General features: G+C 54.5%; 1 pseudogene across 1 annotated transcript; it reads left to right on the top strand.

Annotated features, from left to right (window-relative positions):
• Nucleotides 1-9,131: 9,131 nt before the first annotated feature.
• On the top strand, nt 9,132-10,086 carry LOC311532589 (small ribosomal subunit protein uS11 pseudogene; annotated as a pseudogene). The gene is made up of 2 exons: nt 9,132-9,722; nt 10,076-10,086. The product of its transcript is annotated as a small ribosomal subunit protein uS11 pseudogene (transcript).
• The last annotated feature ends 209 nt before the right edge of the window (nt 10,087-10,295 follow it).

Below are 10,295 nucleotides of genomic sequence, written 5' to 3'. Positions count from 1 at the left end.
CCTTCCTTGTCCCTCCGCTCTCCCTAGCATTCAGAGGCGGGCAGCATTGAATCAGGGCCTGTTGCTCTCCGCAACTGTGTTCAGGGGGGTGAACCAGCTGATCCATTTCTAACGAGACCTAGGCTGGACAGGAGTATTCCAAGGGCATGCAGGTCCCCTCTGAGCCCTTACGCTGGATGGACATGCACCCAGTGCCTCATTATGCTACTGCAAATTCAGGGGTGCACAACACAAGGCCCAAAGCCGCTCGAGAGCAGCAGCTTCCCATCTTTTGGGGTCACTGCCCCCGAGGGCACTTTCGTTCTGCAGTGGTGGGTGCTGCAGAAATGCCTGTGTGAGAAATGCAAGACAAGGGCTAAGCTGCACCATTCCGCGGCTGTACTCTGACTGCAACAGAGCTAGGTGGGGCAAGCGGCTGGAGCAGCCTCAGCGTCCGTGCTGGCGAGAGAACATGCAATGGAACAGGAGGTGGACAGCAGTGACAGAAGCCTAGAGGAGGGCTCCTCCATGCCTGAGGTGGCAGCGGGAAGGTGATGGCTGGTTTGTGTTTTTCATTCCCACACCTGGCTGGTCATGCTGGGCAGGAGCAACGTCCCCTGTCAGTTCACACAGCACCAGGTCAGTTCCACACTTCCCTGCAAATTGAAATTCAGGTGCAAGCACAAGTGGCAACAGCCACTCTCTGAGAGCTGGGCCCTCACCGGTCACGGACAGACGCGTGTGCAGGGGAATGGAATTACTGTTTCCTCCAAAACCTGAAAGACAATAACCCCAAAGCAATCCCAGTCTTGTTCTCTGCAGAGGCCCCTGCCTCCCTGAGTTTGCTTGCAGTTTCTCAACCCTGCCCCAGGTGTGGGTCAGGCCTGGGGTGTTTGTTAGTCCGAGGTTATTCCTTTCGCGGCCGCCGGATGTGCAGGTAGGATAGCACCGCACTCCCACAGTTGTTACTCCTGTGACGTCAGGAAAGGCGCTGGCTCTCACGCCCGTGCCCATCCAGGTCAATGAGCTCTGAGCTCCTTCGATGAATGGTGCAATACGGCATGCAAAGGGTTAGTGGGTGAGTGTGCAGATGCCCACGTACAAGTGGCTTCGTCCTAGCATTTCTCTCAGTAACTCTCCCTGTTTGGCCGGTCAGGGCCTTTGGATCGTCCAGGCCGGGTAACTGGGCAGTGCGCTTCTCACTCCCACGCGGGATGTCCATGTAGTGCAGCTGGGGTGGTGCCTCCTTCGGGCGTGTGATGCACCTTCCCACTTCGCTGGTGCTCTCTAGGGTGACCAGGTAGCAAGTGTGAGAAATCAGGACACTTTTCTGGGGGGGGAGGAGGAGTGTTTAGTTGTGTATATAAAAGCCCCTAATATCGGGTCACCCTAGTTGCTATCAGCAGTGACATGGCCTGTCCGGTACGCTGTCAGTCTGGCCAGTGCCCCTCACTGCAGCCTCCTTCTCCTGCCAGAGAGCAAGCCGCGCTGCCGGCATGGGGCCGGGCAGTTTGCTGTTCTGGTGGATTCTAGCTGAACAGAAGGGCTGATCCCCACTGTACATTCATGTCTGCAAAAACTGGCCCTTTTTGTCCTCTGCAAACCACTGACAATGAATGTTTGAGGCCATTTAGTGATGTGCTTGGCCCGTTCCCCAAGCTGGCCCAGCAGAGGCAGCCTCACCTCCTGGCCAGTAAAGAGATGCGAAAGGGCCTTAGGTAAGCCGCACCTTTCAGCTTTATTTCACACTCCACTTCAGAGAAGAGACCCTTCTCGGCAAGGCACAGCCAGCCCCGCCCCTGCTCTGAAAGGGGGTCCCTCTATGTCTATCTCAGCATGGCTTTTAAGGGTTACCCCTTCACCTCACTGAATACTGAATGGGTGTTTTTTCACGTATGAGCCGCCCAAAGCTGCTTTAGTGTGCTTGGCAGCAGATAAAATCCCTGTCAGCTTTCAACTACGCATTGGGCACAGACTGCATATGAAGCTAGAGTCAATTACATCCCGACTGATCGTGCTCAGGGAGTCGGAATTAACTGCATGGCATAGATGGACATGCACAGACATTACGGGGATGAGCGTCAGGGACTGGACTGTCTGCTCACGTGAAGGCTCAGTCAGGACCCAATTGCTGTCACAACGGCTTGAGCACAACAGGGATTTTGCCTGAATTAGCACTGCAACCTTTGTCTCTAAATCACTGGTACCCTGCGTGATTCCTTCTGAGCATCTGAACTGCAGAAATCCAGCTCTCTCCTAGTAAACTCCCTCCTGGCAGCTCCACAATCAGTTTCCCAGTGTTCCTGCCTTGGACTTTGTCCGATCAGAGCGTATTGATTCTTCACATCTAGATGCGCTAAGCAAAGTGTGTTTCTTTGCTTTGGCCCCAACTAGATTGGTGGTAAATTATTTCTTCCTGGATGGAACTGGCCAGAATCAGAGACCTGGGTCACTTCACAGGGCTGTATAAGAACTGGGTGAAGAGCAAAGAAAGGACAGACAAACAGATCTTAACAGTCTGAATATTTGTAATTAGCTCATCAGCACGGGATCTAGGTCCAAACATCCAGGAGTGACAGCTATTGTGAAATGTATGTAAGAATGGTAACTGGTATTGCCATTGGAACACGTTTGTGATAATGCTACCATCATAGAGCCCGTTTCACCTCATGTTAGACGGATCCTGGCAGAACCCTCAAGGTCCTGTGTTCTCCTGCATTAGCTCACGGATACCTCAGGGACGGATGGCGCACCAGGGACATGAATGAGTTGCTTACTGGTTTTGTGAACGTGTTGGTTTTCCACATCCTGCTCTGTATTCTCTTCACTGGTTCCCCACAGGCTTCCCCCCGGGCCACCGGGCAGCTCTGGGTCAGCCGTTTATGGCAGCCCAGCACCACGCCCCTGCCAGTGGGAAGAAGTATCTGAGGACGCTTCTCATTTCCCGAAGCCTCCTGGTCAATGTGGTGGGAGTTGCTGGCGATGGCGCCAATGGTCCCAATTTACCTGCAACAACAGCTATGGCACTTTCACGCTTGCACCCCCCTGTGGTTCTGCCTCGGTCTCCACCCCACCCGCGCTCTACCCCGTGTGCTCCATCAGATCACCACAGACAAGAGGGAGGGAGTCCGTGTCCTTGAGCTTCCGCGAAGTCTGGCGGCCAGTGAGCAATTGCAGGGGAAGTGCGACCTTGGTCAAAGACCTAATGACTGGTCTAAAGCAGCACCCAAGAATCAGGAATCAGTGATGCGAAAACTCACCAGGATGACAGTTCAAGGCTCAGCTCATCTTTCAGATTGGGCCTTGGTCATGTATATTGCCCATGTGGCTGTGCGGTCCTGCATGCAGTGAGGATTCTGGGTGGGGCAGCATTACCTCTTTGGGTTTGATGTCTCACCTTTTCCAGTGGGAGACTTATCCCTGCTCAGCCAGGACAGACTGCTTTATCTTACCATTTCCATCAACTGCGTTCTCGGAGTTGGCCTGGCTGTTCCTTTGAACCCTGACCGAGTTGCATTACTGGGCCGCTCTTGGCTTTTGTATCCTCTTGTCAACTTACTCCACCTGCTCTGAGCTTACAAGACAGGAGGCTAGGAATGCAGACCAGAGCCCCTTCTCCTCCCGCCGATGGGCTCCATCTTGCAGGCCTCCCTGACACTGCCTCAGGAGAGACCTCTCTTCAAACCACAGTCTCCTTCAGAAACGATCCCAGTGACGCTTCCCCAAAGAAAAGCCCGATGTCAAATGCAAGCCTGGAAACGGAGCTAGAACACTCTGGCTTTAGAACATACCATGATCTGTGGATTTATTGGCCTGTGGTTACATTGGCAATGGCCACTGCAAACACACAATAGAAATACAGACAGATACAAACACAACAGACTTGGGTAACAGCTACGCTACAGAACTAATTGCTACACACACCATAAGGGCCATTTAAATGACTGTTTTAACCAGATGCTAGGTGGCCAAAACTCTCGGGCTGCCTTTACCTAGATGCTCCTGTCTCAGAGGTGTGCAGTTAACAGTCTTGATCACTCACTGATAAAGCCCAGAGTCCCATTTCAAACTCTGCCCCTAAATTCAGTTCCTGGAGTTCCCAGCTACGTTGACTTTGCAGATTTTAAATCCCATGGAAGGCAGTGGGACCTGGGCCTCTACCTCCCTTATGCTCCTTTGGAAAGCCCAGCCCTGGCCCTTAGGTTTCTGCAGCTATTTCCAGTTTGCATTGCCCTACATCTCCAGGGTATTTCTGACCACGGCAGTACTGTATCAGCCCCTGAAGGTGCACAGCTGCACCCGATAAGCTGCTTCACCTACATGGGAGATGTCCTGGTTGCAGGGCTAGCTGCTCCGCCGTCCCCTCTCTGGGGCACCCCCCAAGTATCAGGCCGTGTGTCTTTACCTATCCTAGGGTGGGATTCCACAATTCTCCACTCCCAGCCTAGGTGCTGGGCGACAGAACCCTGGGCATCCACCATGCTTACCTGGAGGCCCGGCTGAGTTCTGGTTCTTCCCTTCAGGAGTCTGTGCCCAGTGGAGTACTGTGACCAGGGTGGATAAAAATCAATGTGTGTTTTTTTTTTTAAATAAAAAAAATTGGATTTTTTAAATTTATATCAGATTTTTTTGATAAAATGCTTTTTGAGGAAAAAACCTATCTAAAGATAGTTTTAATTAAGATACATTATAGCTCAAAGACATCTCATCCTGGAAGAGGGGTTATAAATTCTAATTCTATAGTATGAGACAATATATTCATGTAATGTTTAAGAAAAGTTTTGTAAAGGAGTTCCAATAGTTGATGGATTAGGGACCCAATCTGATGGGGTTCCAGGGGCTTCTGTATAGATTATTTAGGTTAATCTTTCTATCTACCCACTGGGACTCAGTGCTCAGTCTAGAAGATACCATCAGAGATGCTTAGTTTTGCAGTTCTCAGACTGTGGATTTGTGTCTCCAGAGATAACATGCTTGTTAACAGCAAAAATGACATTAAATAAATAAATAAATGAATAATATATAGAGGTGAGAAATAACAGATCTCAACTCTATTGTCCCTCTGCAGATTTGTGTACACAGAGTCAATCCCTTACCTCCGTCTAAAAGTGCAAAGTTTCAAAAAGTCCAGTGAATAGAAGATTGTTGGGGGCGGAATAGATCTGGACAAGGAGAAAAAGTCTGGAGATAAATGTGAGAAGGGAGGGACAGGCACTAGAAACAAAAGTGAAACTGTTTGGGAAGCACATTCCAGAAGTCTGGAGATCCTTCTGAGTGTAGCCTTCATTGATTTGAGATCTACCATACATTCTCTCACTAAAAGGGAAAATCTATAATGGCAGCAGGCCACAAAAGAGACCCAGTTTGGGAATAAGAACCATTCAAGAAATGTATGTTTGTTGATGATGTTTTAAAGAAAGTCACATCAGTGAACTGGTGGAAGTCACTTAAGCACTTGGCTTCAGAGACTGTTGAAGTGCTAATCTCACTTTTAACAGCAGTAACTTCTTCTGCCAGTGTAGAAAGAATATTTTCTTCCTTTGGACTAATTCATTCCAAATTGAGAAATTGTTTGGGTCCTGAAAAGCAGGAAAGCTTGTTTTTCTTTTCCAGATGATGACCAAACAGGAAAATGAAGGTGAAGATGACTGAGTGAGCTGCAGAAGCCAATAGGTTAAGTTTCTCATGTTGACCAGGCTGACACAGTCGATTTAATTTGTTGTTGTTTTTTTTTAAATATTTCATGTAACTATTTTAGTTAAAAACAATTTTAACAAAAACAAACCTGATTTAAAAAGGGCTGGGGGGAGGGGGTGCCGGGCTGTGGGGTGCCGGGTTGGGGGCAGGGCTGGGTGTTCAGGGCTGTGGGGGGTGCCGGGCTGTGAGGAGGCGGGGCTGGGGGGGGCTCTGGGTGTTCAGGGCTGGGCGGGGCGCCGGGCTGGGGGCGGGGCTGGGGGGTGCCGGGTTCAGGGCTGGGCGGGGCGCCGGGCTGGGGGCGGGGCTGGGGGGTGCCGGGTTGGGGGGGCGGGGCTGGGGGTTCAGGGCTGGGGGGGTGCCGGGTTCAGGGCTGGGCGGGGTGCCGGGCTGGGGGGTGCCGGGCTGGGGGCGGGGCTGGGGGTTCAGGGCTGGGGGGGTGCCGGGTTGGGGGGCGGGGCTGGGGGGGTTCAGGGCTGGGGGGTGCCGGGTTCAGGGCTGGGCGGGGCGCCGGGCTGGGGGCGGGGCTGGGGGTTCAGGGCTGGGGGGGTGCCGGGTTGGGGGGCGGGGCTGGGGGGGTGCCGGGTTCAGGGCTGGGCGGGGCGCCGGGCTGGGGGCGGGGCTGGGGGGGTGCCGGGTTCAGGGCTGGGCGGGGCGCGGGGGGGTGCCGGGTTGTGGAGGGCGCCGGGCTGGGGGCGGGGCTGGGGGTTCAGGGCTGGGCGGGGCGCCGGGCTGGGGGCGGGGCTGGGGGGGGTGCCGGGTTGGGGGGGCGGGGCTGGGGGTTCAGGGCTGGGCGGGGCGCCGGGCTGGGGGCGGGGCTGGGGGGGTGCCGGGTTGGGGGGGCGGGGCTGGGGGTTCAGGGCTGGGCGGGGCGCCGGGCTGGGGGCGGGGCTGGGGGGGTGCCGGGTTCAGGGCTGGGCGGGGCGCCGGGCTGGGGGGGGTGCCGGGGCGGGGGCGGGGCTGGGGGGGCGCCGCGTTGGGGGCGGGGCTGGGGGGGTGCCGGGTTAGGGGGGGGCGCCGCGCTGGGGGCGGGGCTGGTGCCGCGCGCTGGGCCAGGCCAGGCCGCTCCCCTCCCCCGCCGCGTGCCGGCTCCGGGGCCGATCCGGGCTGGGCCCCGCTCCCCGCCTCGGGCCCGTCTCGGCCGCGCGCCGCGAGCTCCTGCGGCCGGTGAGTGCGGGCGGGCGGCGGCGCCGGGCGGGGAGGCCGGAAGACGCGGAGCCAGGTACCGGGAGAGGCGGCCCGGCCCCGGGCCCTGCCGACATGGGGGGGCCGCTGTCCCCCCCCGTGTGTCAGTGTCGCCCCCCGCTGTTGTGTCTGCGGTGGGGGGTAGGGGTGTGTGTGTGAACCCCCCCCCGTGTGTGTGAGAGGGACACCCCCCTCCGTGTGTGAGACCCCCCCCGTGTGTGAGACCCCTCCCCCCCGTGTGTGTGTGTGTGTGAGAGAGACCCCCCGTGTGTGTGTGTGTGTGTGAGAGAGACCCCCCCCCGTGTGTGAGAGAGACCCCCCCCCGTGTGTGTGTGAGAGAGAGACCCCCCCCCGTGTGTGAGAGAGACCCCCCCCCCCGTGTGTGAGCGCGGTGTGTGGGGGATGGGGGGCACGCCCTGGTTTCGCGGTCCCTGGTGGGGCAGCCCCCCGATTCTGGGTGGGGGCGGAGGCGGGCCCCGGCAGGATGGCCGTGGGGGGGCTGGGCCCGGCCGTGGGGGGGGACTGGGCCGGCTGCCTGGGCCCTGGGCGGCGGGCGGCCCCGACCGCAGCGGGGGAGCAGCCTGCCCGCCCCGCCGCCTCGGAAGGGCCGCAGCTGCCTGGCACCTGGTCCCCTTCTCTCCCCTGGGCAGAGCAGCGGCGGGTGGAGGCGGAGGGAGCTGCTGCTTTGCTACACTCAAGCAAGATGCGGAGGGCTAATTGGGCTAATCCTGGGGAATACTTGGTAGCCTGGGACGGGAAACGCAGACCTCTTCCAGCTGCCCTGTGCTGCTGTTACTGCTAGTCCTTTGCCTGCTGTTTGCCTCCCCGTTTCCGAGGTAGGGGAAACCCTCCTGCGTAATGAAAAATTTCACACCAGTGCAGGGCTTCCTTCGTTCCTCCCTCTGGCCCTGGCAGGGCTGGGTCGCATCGCGCTGACTCGGAGGGCTGGTCTCATTTCTGCAGTAGAAGCGCCACTGAGAGTGTGTTGTCGCCCGTGAGAAGGGCGGTGGGCTTGCCGAGGCTGGGTAAGGGGAGACCTGTTCAGTTGCCTGTAGCCCTTGGGCTGCAGGGCTGCGACTTTTGGCCTAATAGCTCGAAAGCAGCCAAAAGTATCACTGGGGGTGGCTGAGGTTTGATCTGCCTGCCTCCTGCCCAGGGGGTTATTGTAAATTAAGTTGCTTAGGGAGGAATATATAGAATAGCAAATGTCTGCTGAGGGGTTCAGAAACTCTGTGGTTTCAGGCAATTTGTGCAGGAACTAAACTTAGGACAATGACATAAAACAATACTTGCATGCAACCAGTACTTTGGGGAAGGTAGTGGCTGTTTTTTTTGGGGGGGGGGTGGGGGGTGGACCTCAGAATTCCCTCTATCAGATGGAACTAAGGAGCTCCAAGTCTAGGGGGTGCTTTTAAAAAAAATTTACAGGCAGTTTTCTTAGCCATGGATCTGTACAATCTAACTTCGGAAATAGCTGTTTGATTCCAGCCAGAAAATCATCTGATCTGTAACAACACATGAAAGATTTCAGAGTAACAGCCGTGTTAGTCTGTATTCGCAAAAAGAAAAGGAGTACTTGTGGCACCTTAGAGACTAACCAATTTATACAGTATGCATCCGATGAAGTGAGCTGTAGCTCACGAAAGCTCATGCTCAAATAAATTGGTTAGTCTCTAAGGTGCCACAAGTCCTCCTTTTCTTTTAACACATGAAAGGTAATTTCTGTCTTTGTAGGGTCTAATTCAAACAAAGCCTTGAACTTTGAACAATAATGAACTCCTCGCTTTACTGTTGTTTGCCATGTTGATTCTGTTTGCTGTGGCAGAAAAGAGCTGCATTTGCTCACCCCTGAAGCTTAAGGTGTCAGAAATGTATCCTAGGTGCAGACCTTGCATCCTGGCAACTGGCAAGTAGGGTCTGAATCACAGCTCCTCTTGTGGGAGAACTGAAACCTTAGTGTGGCGAATGGGTGACTTCCTTGTAACCTCTAACCTGCATTTTCCCCAGCATTTCCAGGTTGTACTGTGCCAGATGCTGTTGAATAATTGCTCTCAATTTCTCTCCCACCCGAAACCTAACCCTGTGCTGAATAATTTCTCTGCAATGTACATTTTGTAATTAGTATCTAATCTTGGTTTGTAGCCGCCTTTATTACAAAACTGCCCTTGTTTGTGCTGAAGCAGGTATTGCAAGCAAGACCTGGGTGTAGCGGACAGGGTTATGGCCTTGTGTGGGGCTCGCAGGGGAGGGTGGAATGCAGATGTGCAAATACTATGGAAATCCTTCCAGACAGTGTCACCAGTTCAGAGAGTGACACTTCAGACTGTCGACAGTTGTGCTTGTTTGTGTTTAGCCTTCTTAGCCAGAGCTGGGGAGTGTTTATCCTTTCCGGTGTTGGGTGCCCGAGAGGATGCACAGAAATAGCACCGCATAAAGGTAAGGAGAAGAAGGAAGAGCAGGTCATCAGCTTGGGACCGCCAGTTGCCGAAGGGGAAAATGTGTTTGGCGTCTGCCATATCTTCACTTCCTTCAATGACACTTACCCATGTAACTGATCTCTCTGGCAAGGAAACCGTCTGCCGAGTGGCTGGTGGCATTCAGGTGAAGGCTGATAGACGAGTCTTCGCCCTCTGCTGCTATGTTGGCAGCCCAGGATGTTGCCCAGCAGTGCAGGGAGCTGGGCATCACTGCCCTTCACATCAAGCTGCGAGCTACGGGTGGAAATAGGACCAAGACTCCTGGACCTGGTGCCCAGTCAGCCCTCGGAGCTCTCGCTCGTTCTGGAATGAAGATTGGGCACATTGAGGATGTCACCCCCATCCTCTCTGACAGCACTTGCGGAAAGAGTGGTCGCCAGGGTCGTCGTCTGCAAACTGTGGCTGGCTTTTGTTTCATCATTAAATCTCTCTCAAAAAAAAAAAACAACAAAACCCAGCAGCCAAAAGGAACAGATGAATCAGCTGGGCTGTTTCCTTCACTGCCCCCATGTTGTCTGCTGGAGGGTGAGCTCACTGCAGGGCCATGGCCATTGCAAAATATATCAAAACCTGCCTCAGAGAAGGGCAGCTCCTTTTGTGTGGGACTTGGATGAAAGGAATCTGTCTCATCCGGATGCATCTTTGCATATGCATAAGGTTAGGCAGAGACTAAGTTACTCCTTGAGATTTGCTAAGGATGCTGGGAAATAGTGCTTTGTAATTAATCTTCCTTATTATAGGGAAACGCTAAATTCTGATTTCCTCAGATTAGTCAATGAACCCTACGGCTCGTAATGATTGGATCTCGAGTGCTCTCAACCCATCCTTTACACTGGTGCAAGTAATGCAAAGTCCCATCTAAATGGGCAGTATAACCTCTTGCTGACTTGGGTCTTCTGTCTGCACTGCTCATGGAAACAGCATTAGCACCATACTATTAGAAATCCTAGGCAGCATGGG

Source organism: Lepidochelys olivacea (assembly GCF_965140295.1).
Source record: "Lepidochelys olivacea isolate rLepOli2 genome assembly, chromosome: 17".
Taxonomy (NCBI): Eukaryota; Metazoa; Chordata; order Testudines; family Cheloniidae; genus Lepidochelys; species Lepidochelys olivacea.
Note: the sequence above shows the minus strand (reverse complement) of the source record. Positions and strands in the feature narration are given on the sequence as shown.